Here is a 16,348-nt window from a genome sequence, read left to right as displayed (position 1 = left end):
TTTCATCTTTGCATTTTGTGAAGTACATTTCAGAAAAAAAAAAAGTAGAAATCTCTTCAAAATTTGTATCTAAAGTTCAATAGAAACGAAACCTTGGAATCAAATTTCACAATGCAATTTGTTTTAAAGTTTAATTTGAACACATCAAAGATTTCATACTCTTATCGCTAAGTCTAGTTCTCAATATACTAATGAAGCGCTGCAGCGGAAAATGTTCGTTCGTCTTCCAATAATGTAGAGGAAAATGATTCAGAGCATTCAGCAGCTCGACGTGTTACAATTGCCTCAAATATTTCTACCTCCCTCAGTCAAGTTCTTAATGGGAACACTTGTCCGAGCAATGAGACTGATGCATTTTCCTTTCTAATAGGTTATTCCAGTTTCTGAATGTTGCGTGCTGTACCTTCTTCTTGAGTGAAAGCGCGGCTAACGCTGCGCTAATTAATGTAGAGGGAGGAAACCCAGAACAGAGTGATAATGAAACACACCGAACCACGACGGGAGACAATTTGCAACTGATTTTTGTCAGACACGCCAGCCACCGACCTACGGACGCGACATGACTGCCAGGTCGCTAAACTGTCAGTATGAATAATATAACAGGCTTATAATGAATTAGATTAGTTCACTTGGACCTTGAACTTACACTACTGTAATGATTCCAAGAATGATACCTAGTAGGTATATCAATGAAATCCCGATACAAGTCCCTCGGATAAAAGCAACCGGGAACCAATTTCCGGTAGACAATCTGTAATGAAAACCTCATTAAAGACACGAATCGATCTAAGATCTCTGCAGGGGGCCATGGGTACCTTTGAGGGGGTATCTTTGGTTTCAAGCAGACAAAAAGAAGTATAGTGTTTTCAGTTCAAGAGTACGATCGGCCAGAAGTTATTGTTATCTTTGGGTTATGTGTTGTTAAAGCACTGTAAATAAACTTTGTGTTTATATATACAATTCATATTTCAATCATACTAGTAGTCTAGAGGAAGTGGGGTCGAACCCGGTTTTGTGGTATGGAGAAGGTTTTATTGTTGATTCTGGTGCTCTGACATGTCCTCAACGGGAATCAGCCGGGTGCTACTCTAGCACTCATGGGGAAAAAAAATTACGGGCCAAAAACAAAATGGTTGCAAAGCGGCATATCGCCAATGTTAAATATCACATATCTTTTTCAGTACTGTTGACAGAAAGGTGATCTTGGTGTCTATACCTGTTATTGGGGTCAAGGAAGTCATTGCTGCTCACTAATTAAGAGTATCTACCTCAGAAATGGTTTATATTCGTCCAAAAGGGTGATAGTTTGTGAAAAAAAACAGTGCCTTTATTGTAGTATGTGCACTTTATTAACATTCAGTAGCAATCCAGATAACATACTTCTTAGTAATCTAATCACTAGTTTGATAACAAATTCATGAATCATAATTTTAGCATAGCCTTGGATTATGGTACATAAGAATGAAGTAATACAATTATGCTTATTAATCAAATGAGGTAATAACTCCTTTTTTAAGTATCACATATGGCCATGACCTAAATAGAACACTGAACATGACATTTGAGCACCCACACAACTACATCTGCTGGTAGAACATGCACGCATCGAGGAACAAGCACACTTGATCATTTGGAGAATTTCATTTGGAACGGGTGATATAATTATTCTCTGGTAACATAACTGGGAAGAGCTTATCATTTCTCTTGGTCCATCCATACTTCACTGGATCAGTAGCTTCAGGAGATTCACTGATGAGTGACGACTTCCACATGTGTCTGATAATGGGCTCTGTAGACATGTTGCATGAAAGCTTGTGAAGTTCAGAGACTTCAGTTTTGGAGCAATTGGTAGCTTCTGATTTGCCATTTTTGTCATCCATACATCATGGCATGTCTCTGACATGTTTTTGCTACATCTGAAGCCATAACATGTTGCTATGAACATTGTTGCTTCAGTGACAACATTTTCCTTAGAAATATCTTCCTTACCCAACAATTTCAGTGTCTTGCCACTATTAAGTACTTTTAAAGCAGTTGCTTTTCCTATGCCATAGAGGAATGAGGTAGTATCACAACCACTTAATGCATGCACTCCAGGAAGAAATTCTGCAACATTACTGTGCTTGGTTGCTGTAGCTTTTATATCTACAGTTCTTCAGCCAGCAATGGGACTCTGCATAATCACCTCACAGGTGAGTTTTTCTCTGCAGGAGAAGTGCAAGAGAAGAACAAAGATGTCCGTATCATCAGAAACCACAGAGATGCTTGATGCACCCCTGGCTGCCAAGCACACCAACTGATTCACTATGATAACATCAGCCTCCTCGGGAGTGTTACAAAGTTAGTTTGGGTCCTTACTTGTCCTTTTGTGATGGATATGGGGACAGGGTGTTCAGCAGTGATGATAAGTTCATTAGTGTTGACTTCTACATGATCAATGAGATATTTGGTGATCAGGGTGATAAGTTGGGCTTTGTTGTAGGTGACAGTTACCACTACATTCTGGGCTGTCAGAGGTGTATGGAGTATCAGTGAATGTTTGTGACTAGCATTTGTACCAGCACGGTTTGATCTACTGGCACCCTTGGTACTATTTGGTGCATATCTGTCAAAGATCAGATGTACACAACGCATTTGTAAATAGTATTGGAGGCTTCCTAAGAAGTTCTTCACATAGTCGTCAACAGTACCATTAGATGGCCAACAAACAGTCCAAAGCATGGCACACCCATCAATGATATAGGCATCTGGAGGGTTGATGAGGCGGCTTGATACTTCAACTGGTAATTTGGTTAGGAGTGTAGCTTTAGCTTGTGATCTCAAGTCACCATTTTCATCAAAGAGTGCAGATGGTACAGCAGGTAATTCATAAGTAAGAACATCTTTGATGTTCAAGTTTCTGGACTGCTGAAGGCCAATGACTCTTGTATATATTATTTTAGTATTAATTACAGGTGTACCATCAATCTTGATCAATTTCTTGTTAGAAGTCATTGTTTTTATATTCTTCTTTAGGGGGCCATGGAAATTAGTTGGCCATCCTGCTTCAAAATCCTTCATTTGTTGTTTTCCAATCTTGAGTGAGCCAATTTTACTGTCCATCAGTCCTTGTAAGTTCTTCTCTTTCGAGGCAGCATGTGCCACTGATTTCTTGAACCGTAACACTTCATCATATGAACACTTATGCCGAATTCTGCACACTGTTCTACAAGTGATTTGTCCCTCATGATGGTTCCAAGAGTTATCTGTAACATTGTTGGTCTGTTGGCGAGAACACTTGTTATGATGTTTCCTATTAGTAAAGCTGCATTTGTGTTGTCTAGTTTGGGTGACAACTCAGCAAGCAACCTTAGGATCATATCACTGCAAGAATTTATTGCATCTTCTTAAGTGAGTCGAGTTTGGTATGTGCCCCGGTTGGCTGCTTTTCCACAACAGTCTTTCTCTATTGTTTTGGCTATGACTGTCATGTCAACCTCATCACTAGCATCAGTAAGTTTGAGTAAATGAGAAGCTTCACTGTAGAACATAAATATGTTAGCTACTTCCTCTCCTGAGAGTTTCAGCAGATCATAACCAAAATGACTGAATAAGTTACTGATGAGGTTTTTACATGACAGTTTACTGCCTCCATAGTTTGTGTATGCTTCGTGGATTTCAATAGAGCTCCATGTGTGTGATTTTTTTACCCTCCATTTCACAAATCATTGCATCCAAGGCAGGATCATCTTGTAGAAGGACATTGAATTTAGTTCCAGCAGCTGCTTGGATATTCTTGTGGCTCATGAAGCTCTTATAACAGTCATTGTGGTATTGTGCATCTGCTGCATGCAAAGCTGTAACCACACTGCTTAATCTAACTCGAACTTCATTGGCCAGATCATCATTACGCTCATCACAGGTGAGTAATATCTTCTGCTTGTAGTCTCCTGTTGTTTGACACTGGTATACTTTTCTCCATTTGTCTGGATGGTGAGAATCCAATGGTAGACACTTCTCGTCGCAGAATATACAGTGTTCTTTGTAGTTGAATCTCGTTGTGCCCAATCTGCATGATCTTTTGGGTTGTACTACTGTTTCTGTTGCAGAGCTGTCATTACTCTTCTTTGTGATATATCGTTTGAGATGATGCTTAGAAGTGTAAGGAGATACACAGCTTTTATGGCATCTTATAGAATCTAGACCATGCAATTTATCAATCAGCCCATCACCATGCCTTATACTACAGTCTCTGATAGTTTGTACTCTAGCAGCGCCGCAGTTAATGAGGTTAGGGGAAATGTTGGAGCAATCAAAGAAACATTAATCATCCACGCTTGACCATACTGTCTTAGCTGACCTATAACAAAAGAATGTTAAAAAAAATTACTGCCACCAATAAGCATGCAGATTATCGTATAATTATTGGTAATTTAGGTTATATATCTTTCTACATACCTTGAAATATGAAACTAGTAAAATCAAGGACTTCCTTGACCCCAAAAACAAGTATAGGCTAGACACCAAGATCACCTGCCTGTCAACAGTACTGAAAAAGATTTGTGACATTTAACACTGGCGCCATACCACGTCGCAGCCACTTTGTTTTTGGCCTATAATTTTTCTTCCCCAAGAGTGCTAGAGTGGCACCTGGCTGATTCCTGTAGAAGACATGTCAGAGCACCAGAATCAGCAATAATACCTTCTCCATACCACAAAACTGGGTTCGACCCCAAAATGCCATTTGGCAACCAGACTATAGGCACAAAGCCATTGGCCGCCATCATTAATGTACTATACCTAACATCATTGTGCAACAAAATAGCAACTATGATAGGCTAACTTTATTGTCAGTGCTTCAGTGTAATTTTACTGTGTTAGCCTTAAGTTTACTATTTAAGTGTATTTCAGCATGGCAGAAGAGATAGAAAAGCCTTTGGAGCTGGCCAGGGGAATAGGTTAAGCAGGTACAGAGTTATGGAATTTCATAAATAAACAGTAGGATCTAGGCCTAGCAGAGCGAGAGAGAGGAGAAGAAGCAAGAGAAGATACAAAAACATGTAACAATGAACTGCCAGAGCTGATACTCAAGGCAAAAATTGGCGATGGAACTCCAGATAGACAGGTAGGCAGCACTAGAACCCTTGTTGTTACTGCAAAACCCAGGTTATCCAGATTTTACAAGAAGCACAACAGCATGGACACTTCCATCAAAAGATTTGAGTTTTGCTGAGAGCCAGCTTGGTCTCAGGATGAGTAGGCTATTTGTCTCAGTCCATTACTAACAGGTAAAGGTCAGCCAATTTTTTCTAGTATACCTTGAACTATCATTGCCTTAAGACAGCAGTTTTAAGGAGATAAGAGATGGCTGAAGAGGGATTTCAGAAGAAATTCTGTGAGACTAAAAACAAAAACAAGGTGAGATTGCATATTAGTTTGAAGCCAGGCTACAGAGATATTTCAACAGGTGGAATGAGATGGATGATTGCAGAGGATTTCAATGATTTAGCAGACTGAGATGATGTTATACTATTCCTCAAGAAAGGAATACCAAAGGACTTAGGTGAAATGGTGAAGCTTGCTGAACAGTACTTAGAAACTAGTGGAATAAGCTTAGTGGGACATCAGAAGTCAATGAAGAAACATCCATAGACCCAAAGACTACTAGATGGTTGAGCAGAAGCAGACATAGACGAGAATAAAGGTAGATGATTAGTGTGTCACAAGCTAGGGCACTTAGCCAAAAACTGTGCTTATTAAGAATAAGTGGCCAGCAGAAGTTTGAACAAAAGATAGCCAGTGCTACAGTAGTGGAAGAACCGAGGTAGGTGACTGCTGTCATTGTTTGTTAAGATGTCAACACAGTCCAGTTGGAAGACTGTGCCAGTGCTAGTTAGCTGACGCTGGTAGATGGATTATGCAGATCTCAGGAGCAGATAAAGAGGCATAGTAATTCAACAGTTAGTGAAGGTTATGAAGGCAAGGAGAAAGTGGCATTGCTAGGAGATACAGGTTGTACACGCTCAGCCACAAGTAGAACTTTGGCAACTGAAGACAAAATAACCAGGTAGTATGCAGAGCAGGAAGAGAGGGATATTCAGTGTTACTTGGGGGGATCCAGGAGGGTGAAACCCTGCCCCCTCCACCAGGTCAGGGCACTGTGCCCTAAATTAAGTAAGGAAGGTCAGATCTGGTTAGGTTATGGCACAGCATTCTAAGAAAGGTTAGGGCTTCTCACACCTACCCCTGTCTCCCTACTCTGCATCGACTCCAAATAAGGAAGGAGTCTAGGCACTTATTGAGATGAGAATTCATGAATATGCAGTTGCAAAGATTAATTTGAACCCTCAGCACTATATAAGAAAATTACATGCTATCTGCCCAGATAACCTCATTTATGATCTTTTTCTTGGAAACACTCAGGTACAAAGGGCCACAAAGAAATGGTTAGTCCAGAGGCTGAAATGGACAAGAAAGCTGTAAGGATAGATTACCAAAAAGATGAGCTAGAGAAAAGTAATATAGGGATAGATCTTGGAAAGGCAAGTCCTGAAACAGCAGTGGTTGTAACCAGTGTCAGAGTACAGTGAGTGGAATGTAGCATCAAGCTACTAGCAGTAACTTCCAACATCGCACATGTAGGAGCAGGATAGTTAAAAGAAGCCCAACAGAAGGCTTCTAGTCTTGCCAAGAACTGGGCAGGGTAGGGAATGCTCAGGTTAGGAAATGATAAAGGAGATAAGCTATCTTGTGAGCACTAAGCAGTTATTTATGACATCATGTAACTCAAGATGTGATGGATTATGTGAAAGGATGAATGTTGTACTGAGATCTATGCTGTCAAAGATGAGCTAGTAAAGACCAAAAGATTAGGGCCAGTATCCATTTGCAATCTTGTTCACATATCAAGAAGTACTGCAGTTAAGCACCAGATTTCCACTGTTTAAACTGCTATATAGGACAGTGAGGGGACAGGAAATATGAGCCAGAAACAGCAAAATACCTTCAGTACATGTCTGAGCTGAGGAATTGCCTGGAAGAGAAGTGTCAACAAGCAAGAGAAGTTTGTGTGTGACACAGCGAAGCCAGAAGCATCATTAAAAGAAAAGGGCCTGAGATCATCAGTTCAAGGTGGGACACAAAGTCTAGTGTTATTACCAACAGAAGCAAACAAGCTGATGTTGCAATAGAGAGGGCCATATAAAGTAAAGGTGATGGTTAATTACATGGACTACAAGGTTGTCACTGGCAGAGAACTGATGACTGCATTCAAATGTCCTGTCTGGCTACAATGAGAGGAAAGTGAATGAAGCAGCAGCAGCTGTCATCAAAGAAGAGAGAGTCCTGAGTGTGATCTTCACTGGGAGGGAAGCCAACAAGGACCATGAAAATTCTGATGAGGGTTGGTTAGAACTTTGACCACAGAGGGAAGACACCAAAATGTCAATGATCTAAATAGGCAGTAAAAGAAACAGGTACTGTAATTGCTAGATGAATATCAGGACATCTTATCCAACATTCCAGGAAGGCCTTTGGGAGAAAGTCACATCAGAGTAATGACAGAGCAGCAAGTCAGGGTTAAAATTTATCCTTTACCATATGTTCTTTGGGAATTTATCTAGGAAGAAATTGGAATCATTGATAGGTCAACTTCCACATTGGAATCGTTGATAGGTCAGCTTCCACATACTGTTTGCCAGCAGTAAGTAACAGTGATAAAAAAATAATTAATAATGACAAATCTCTCACCGAGTTGGGCTTGAGCCAGGGATATTGACAGTTCCTGAAGAAGACAGCATTCACAGTTCAAGAGAATGCTGTTTGGATTAATCAACTCAGCAGTCACTTCAGCAGGAAGATGCCAGCTGGACCTAAGAACACCGACCATTTTGCCAACAACATGTTAACTCATATAACATTATAGGAAAAACACACCAAAGGACTCAATGACCCATTCCAGAGAGTGAGAAGTGGAAGTCCTCAAACAAAAGGTCAGCATTAATAGGCTAGCCATGAAGGAGGAAAAACTGATGAAGTTCTAGGATTCATCACCACCAAAGGCCAGGATGCAAGTGAGACCATTCCCAATGACTGACAGTTTCTGAATAACTATGTAAGTTTGTAAATAACTTGGCATATCTTACAACTCCTTTGACCAGCCTAGTGAAGAAGGGGCAACTGAACAAACTGGAGTGTAAGGAACTACCACAATAATCTCGCTATTCCGAAATGAGAAGTAAAAATTAACATAGAGGAATTTCTTTTACACTATTCCTCGAAGCAAAAAATATGGCAAAGATTTTAACACAGAGGAATTTCGCACTATTCCTCGAAGCAAAGAATGCTTAGCACTGGTTATTTCCTAATTACCTATCATGAAAGGCATGCATTACCAAATCTAATACGGCAGGTCTCTTCTCTCAGTGAATATGCGCATCCCTATTCCTAATTCCTAGGAACAGTCACGATTGTAAAAAAATTTTGCTAAGATAAGAACATTACTTATGTGGAACTCCCACTTTGATTCACTTAAGTTGTATAAATACTGTATATTTTATCAGTGTGTTAAAGAAGTAAAAAAACTACACAGTGTCTTCCTAAACCTCCTGGGACTGAAACAGCTAACAACAAACAAAGCTAGAACAATAAAGCAACTATAAAAGAAATAAAGAAAAGACATCATAAAATTTAGTGGTAACATCATTACATATGGTGTCAGCTAAATGGAATCCGAGGAAGATGTAAAAAAAAAGTGCAGTGTGAAGAATGCACAAGTACACACTCAAGATTTTAATAACAGGCGACGAAGTCAATCATAACCGCGACAAAAACATTCCTGCTCGGAATGATGGTCGGCGAAGTAAGAAAGGGACATTTTAGTCAAGACACGCAAGATACGAACTGTCTACAGTGAACTACAGTGTTGGTCACGAAAAGAAAAGTGAAACAGTTAAAACTGAACCACAACAGAAATAAGTAAGTCATGATTGGAAAGATATTCTAATTATTCTCTCTTTCTATGAGCGTATAAAGAAATTTTTTGGTTGTTCTCTCTCTAAGAAGGTATAAAACTTTTATCATTCTCTCTCAAAAATTTTTATCTTGTTATATTTTTTGATGTTTGATAGATAGGAATCTTTGATAACCTAACATTCTTTTGATGATATATTTTTTGAATGCTGTTGTGTATTTGTATATAAATTTTTTTATGACTTTTAGAATACTGTTGTAAAAATGCAGGATTCATTTGACGAATTATTGAATGCTATTGGAAATCATTCTCATAATTTAAGACCAACAACAGTGCCAAGTTCACGAGTATCATTAACTCAAGAAAGTACTAACATTAATAACACAAATAGCAATAATAATAATAATAATACTAATAATACTAACACATTTCAGTTTAGAACAATGGCACAAGCAGCGATCATTAAGCAAGCCACACGATTCAGTAGAAGAGTTGAAAGTTCAAATCCTGACAAAAATAGGCTAGAATTATATTCTGTGAAACAGTGGCTAGCTGATGCAGACAGTCGCATATCTACTGGGAGAATAACAAATAAAAGAACAAAAATTAATGAAGCCTTGCTTCTCGTTAGTTCAAAAGCAGTGGCGCACATAGAACTTTAAATTCAGTTAGATTCAACAAAATAACCACATACACTGAATTTAAACACATTTGTTTATCAATCTGGGAACCAGTAAGTCAAAGTGATACATTATATAATATTAATAAATTCCTTACCCAGCATTATGATGGAGAATCCATAGCAAATCTGCACACAGATGTTGAAGAATCGACACACAAATTAATAGAAGACTTAAAGAAAACAAACATTACCATAGGAAATAGGAATGATTTTGGTGATGAAGAATATGATTTAGTTAGTTTAAGATATGTTTTTAATTACTTGTCATTTGGAACGTTGTATAACGCACTCGGAGAAAAAGAAAAGAAAGTTTTCAAGAAAGTTAAAATTAAATCTAAAAGTGATAGCCTTACACCTTTAATATCAATGAGGCAAGAAATCCAGAAAAAAGCGATAGATTTTTCTAAGAAATTTGTAGGGGTAACAGAAACACAAAATGAAAGGAAAAGCAGAAATACCCATGATTCATATAAAAGAAATAATAAGTATAATGATAATTCTAGACAAGTAGGGAACAGACAAACTTCCTTTCACAGGAAATATGCAGAAAATACTAGGAAAAAATGGAATCCAAACCAGAAAGAAAGACAGAATCAATCGAGGAATGGACCATTCCCCGATCCACCCATAAGATATCATAATGGTCAATATTCAAACACAAATCATTCAAAACCAGAGAATAATTCAGCTCAAGAAGCTAGCCCAAAAATAACCTGTGAAAACTGCGGGTATACCAATCATTCCACTAATGAATGCAGAAAGCCTAGAATCTGTACAGTTTGCAAAATGATCGGGCATTTAACTAAAAAACTGTTGGTTCAATAATAAGGAAGCCAATAAAAAAATTAAAGAGATAAGTAACAGTCGCCCAAATATAAATAAATCATCCAGTCAGTGACAATTAACCCCTGTGCAGAAAAAAGAAAGCAAATCCCTTCAAGGTGATGAAAGAGAAAAAGAAGAAACAGTTACAATGTGAAATGAAGGTTCATCCACATTTTCCTATTTACATAGCAAAGAAGTAGTATTTTCCATGAAAGAGGAAGAAATAAACAGAAAGGATCTGCATATTGTAAAGATTCCAATAAAAGGAAAGACATGTACTGTATTCATTGATACAGGTAGTACTGTAAATATCATTGATAAAATAACTTTAACCAGATATTTAGCCATTGCAGAAACTCAAATTCAGGGTCAAAGTAGAGTACTAAAAGGAATAGCAGGGAAACAGATTAAAAGTCTGGGGAATGTGAACTTAGAAATAAATATTTTGTCACATAAATTTATTGAAAGTTTTTTAGTTTTAGAAGACAGATTTTTCCCGCACAAGAATTGTTCTCATTTAATTTAATGAGGTGTGGAATAACATTAAATAGTAGTGAAGGAAAGATTAGCCTGAAACAGGATAATCAGAGGAGCGTATGTTTTACGCTTGACAAAGAAAAGTTTCACCCAAATCTGATAAATTTGTCTGAAACAGTTTCGACAACTGAGACAGACATACAGGAATAGCAGATAAATAACCAGAACAAGCAAGATGAAACAAAAACAGATAAAAAAGAGGAATTCCCACAATTTCATAATGCAAACTTGTTGATATGTGCACATACAGATGACTCAGATATAGATAATTACTCAGATATAAATAACTGTGATGACCAAAACACTGAATCTAACGAAAATCAAGGCGTCTATACCTATAACTATAGCAATGTAGTAATGAATTGTGAAAGTGAAGGGAAAATACTAAATGAAGTATTGCTCCTAGATAAAATAAATAAATCAGATATAAACAGTATAATAGAAGTAACAGAAGAAACCCCAGGAGATGCAGAACTTTGCTATTTTTCAGACATAGAAGAAGAAGAAATATGTTTTGATAGCACAGCTGATGATAATAAAGTACAATTTATACTCAACAGAGCAGTATCTTTGTATCCAAAATGTTTAACAAAAATATATTTGAGATCAAAAGAGGATGTAAAGGATAAGGATATTCCATTATTGAATGAAGAATTGCCAGATTTTGTCAGAATGGATAATTCACTAGTCCAAATGAATGGTGATAACTGCGAAGTTTATGTACAAACACAGTACATGCAGGCATTATCTTTTGCATAGGGACTCCTATTAACAATCCTTTACTAACAGTAGAAGAAAGAGCATTATTCTCTATAACCGGCCAAAACTCACAAATAAATCTAGAGGTAAATAAAACAGAATTTCCAGAAAACAGACACAAGTTAATTCAGGTGTTAGAGAAATACAGAAATGTAATAGATATAGAAGGAGATAAACTAGGAAGAACAAATGTTCTACAACAAAGAATTTTGTTAGATGATGGAGCCAAGCCAGTTTCTATTCTTAATTACAGATTACCAATGAGACAGAGACCCATAGCTGACAATTTGATAGAGGAAATGAAAAGAGACGGAGCAGTAATTCCTTCTAAATCTCCATGTAATTCCCCATTGTTACTTGTTCCAAAGAAGGATGGTAGTTGGAGACTTGTAATAGATTACAGAAATTTAAATTCCAACACAGTTCCAAATAGAATGCCGATGCCGGTAATTCAAGATATGTTAGCTCAATTGGGAGGGGCCAAAATATTTTCATCCTTAGATTTGCTTAGTGGATATTGGCAAGTACCTCTAGATGAAGAATCGAAACAATTTACAGCCTTCAGCACACATAAAGAACATTTACAGTTTGAAGTAATGCCATTTGAACTCACATCAGCCCCATTAACATTTGTCAGATTAATGTTACAAATTCTAGGAGATATAGTAAATTTTGCAGTATACTTGGACGACGTTATAATTTTTAGCAAAGACTTAGAGGGTCACCTCAGAACATTAGAAATGGTCCTTGAGAGATTAAGAATTGCGGGACTAGAAATAAAATTAAAGAAATGTCAATTTCTTATGAAATCCTTAGAATACTTGGGCTATGTAATTAGTGAAGATGGACTGTGCATGCAGGCAGGTAAAATAAAGGCAATAATTGATTACCCAGCTCCCACTAATTTGAAAGCATTAAGAAGGCTCCTAGGTATGCCAGGTTATTATAGACCTTTTATAAAGGGTTTTGCTACTAGAGCCAAACCTTTGACAGAACTAACCAAGAAGGGTGTTAATTATGAATGGAAGAATGAACAAGAAACAGCCTTTCAAACACTAAAGAGCAAAATGACCAGGAACCCTGTTTTAGTCTACCCAGATTTTTCCAAAGACTTTTACTTGGCTTGTAACAAAAGAACTGAATAAGTTGGAAAACATACAGTTTTTAAATACATTTGCTCTAGAAAGTGAAATGATATTACAGTTACATAAAAACACATTAAATGCCATTTTGCTTGCTTTTAAAGGTATTTTGAGCCCAACACTAATCGCTCCTAAAGAATTAGAAGACATTATTATGTTTTGCATCATGAAAAAAAACACTTTCAGCCAGTTGTGGGCGATGTATTCATATACTACAATTCAATAAGTGCCAGAGTGCTTGATGATAAAATTATTTTAGTTGTACCTTTCAATACTAGGATCAGAAACATTAATCACTGTGTACCCATTTCCTATGATAGTTAATAAACAAATAATCTTTCAAAAGGGAACAATAAGGCATTTTGCATTAGAAGAACACTCTACTATTGTCATTCTTCACTGATAAACAATTTAATGAGTGTATTCTGTTAAAAGAACAGGAAAATATATGTAATTTTGATAATCTGTACAAGAATACTAATGCTTATCTTTATATTCAAGAGATTGTGTTAAACCAAAACCAAGAATAAGATGTATGTACCACAAACTATGATAAACATTTTGAAGCACTGATAATTGATCAAGAAATTTTTGTATTTTCACTAAATACTGTTGTAGCTAAAATTAAATGTCACAACATTAGTACAGAAATACAGTTTAAAAATGTTAAATCTTTTACATCATATCAGTAAGTTACAGCAAACCAACTATATCATGAACCCCATCTTTTCACAACATATAAATTCAACAAACATGTGCCATATAAAAATTGCTCATATAAAATAGATGAATTTAAGTTGTCTCAGTTAGAATGAAAGAAACTTGGAAACTTGAACTATGTTGATGAATATTTCTACTATAATCTGTCTCCCCTATTTTATCATTAGTAAATCTAGTGGTAATATTAATAACTGTTATTTTGTTCATCATAATAGTGAGAAATCTTGTTATCAGAAAAATACAAGGGATATTGACAGAACTCAATAATAACAATAATTGACAATTGATGTTAACATTATTTGTTACATGATAATAATTTCATATGTTTATTGTTCTGATTGTTCATTTAATATACTTATGAATTAAGATACTTATAATTTGGTATGTTTGATATTTTAATGTGATTACTTTTAAAGAATGTTTTAATGAACTTATGTCTCTTCCTCCACAATTGGGGAAACAATTTTTCTTATATCCATTATTACATTTTTATTGCCAATTTAAATATTACTATTATATCCATTTTATTATGTTTAATTAAAAATTGAAGACAATGTTTGGTAGGTGACCGAGTGATGTAATGATAACAAGGAGAATATTAGTTAGGAAGAGCGTAAATATAAAAGAGAGAAAAAGAAATAGGAGAGAACCAGTAATAGACAAATGATAGATAGAGAAAGAGAGAGAGACAGATAGAGAATGAATAATAAAGAAACGAGACAGAGAGAGTAACGACACTTCCTGTGCCTTAATTACGTAGCCAAAACATTGGCGCTGGAATAATCTAAGCGCAATCATTAAAGAATGCCTATCCGTCTCACCTGTGAGCTGACCTTTCAACTTTTGCCGGAACCTGAAGACTTCCAGTGATGTCATTAGTCCCATCTACGAAGGAGGGAATTAAGTCACTCAATCACACCTAAAGGGACGTCGTTAGGTAATCTCCAACCACTAAAGGACAACTACAAGGCGGAACAGAAGCTATGGTCCGCCTACTGTGCGATGGACATTTCCTTCGAAGAACCTTCAAAAAGCAAGTTTGAAGGGAGAGAAAAGCAGAGAAGAAGATAGAGAGAGAGAGAGGGAGAGAAGAGCCTTAGAGGAATGAGGTCGTGAGCTTCACCAGTTGTGGGTTGAGAAGAAAGAAAGGCTCGCACTTCGATTCACTTAATTTGTATAAATACTGTATATTTTATTAGTGTGTTAATGAAGTAAGAAAACTACACAGTGTCTTCCTAACCTAACCATCCTGAGACTCAAACAACTAACAACAAACAAAGCTAGAACGATAAAGCAACTATAAAAGAAATAAAGAAAAAACATCGTAACATTTAGTGGTAACATCATTACATATATATATATATATATATATATATATATATATATATATATATATATATATATATATATGTACTGCATATATTTTATATGAATTTACATATATGTATGTATATATTATTACATATATATACATATACCATCTCTCTCTCTCTCTCTCTCTCTCTCTCTCTCTCTCTCTCTCTCTCTATATATATATATATATATATATATATATATATATATATATATATATATATATATATATATATATATATATATATATATATATATATATATATATATATATATATATATATATATATATATATATATATATATATACATATATATATATATATATATATATATATATATATATATATATATATATATATATGTATATATATATATATATATATATATATATATATATATATATATATATATATATATATATATATATATATATATATATATATATATATACATATATATATATATATATATATATATATATATATACATATATATATATATATATATATATATATATATATATATATATATATATATATATATATATATATATATATGTATGTATATATATATAATTATATATATATATGTACATATATATATTTTTACGTATTTCCTGGGTTTATGGTATTTTACAGGCTGGCAAACGGAACTTTATTTAATTGGCCTTGGAGTTCTAACTTGCGTAAAGGGAAATCATAAAAATAATAAGAAAAAGGGGAAAATTTAGGAGCTGAAGGCTCTACTTCATAAGGAAATGTTACGTAAACACTTTGGATAAATTAAAGAATTATATTTACAAAAGCAAGCATTTGAAAGGAAAATGGATAAGTAACTTGATAAGGGGCTTGCAACGCCTGAAGATCCTTCTACTGGGGACTTGATTAAAGGCGAGGCACAGGCCAAGATGAGTCCACTGCGAATGGGTCCCTCTGCAAGAGAGATTTACACATTACACACCAGTAAAGGAACAATTTAACACAGAATAAGTCTCGAGTTTGCACTGAGGGTGCCAAAGACTAGAGGAATGAATGACCACTTTACACTCAAACACAGGACATTGGAAATGGCACTGGATAAACTGGCACAAGGACAGAAGTGAAATGCTGGTACTCCAAGCTTTCTAAAGGGCAAACTATCGTGACCGAAAAGTCTTTACTCGCACTTTACCTTAGGGGAAGCGGGTCTCTGACGAAGTAAGGACGAGGGGCGATAGCCGACGATGCAGGCTGTCCCTCAAGGAGGACTGGAGTCTGGAGTCAGACGGGGATGAAGGGTGAGCTCTTAGCAAAGTTACCGCTCACCCGCGTGCTGCTACCGCATGGCTTCTGCCCCCACAACTAACTAACTAACTGCTTCTACTGCTGTCTTTCCCTT

This window comes from Macrobrachium rosenbergii, chromosome 8 (assembly GCF_040412425.1).
Source record: "Macrobrachium rosenbergii isolate ZJJX-2024 chromosome 8, ASM4041242v1, whole genome shotgun sequence".
NCBI classification, from domain to species: domain Eukaryota; kingdom Metazoa; phylum Arthropoda; class Malacostraca; order Decapoda; family Palaemonidae; genus Macrobrachium; species Macrobrachium rosenbergii.
The sequence above is the reverse complement of the archived record's forward strand: the minus strand, read 5'-3'. Positions refer to the sequence as shown.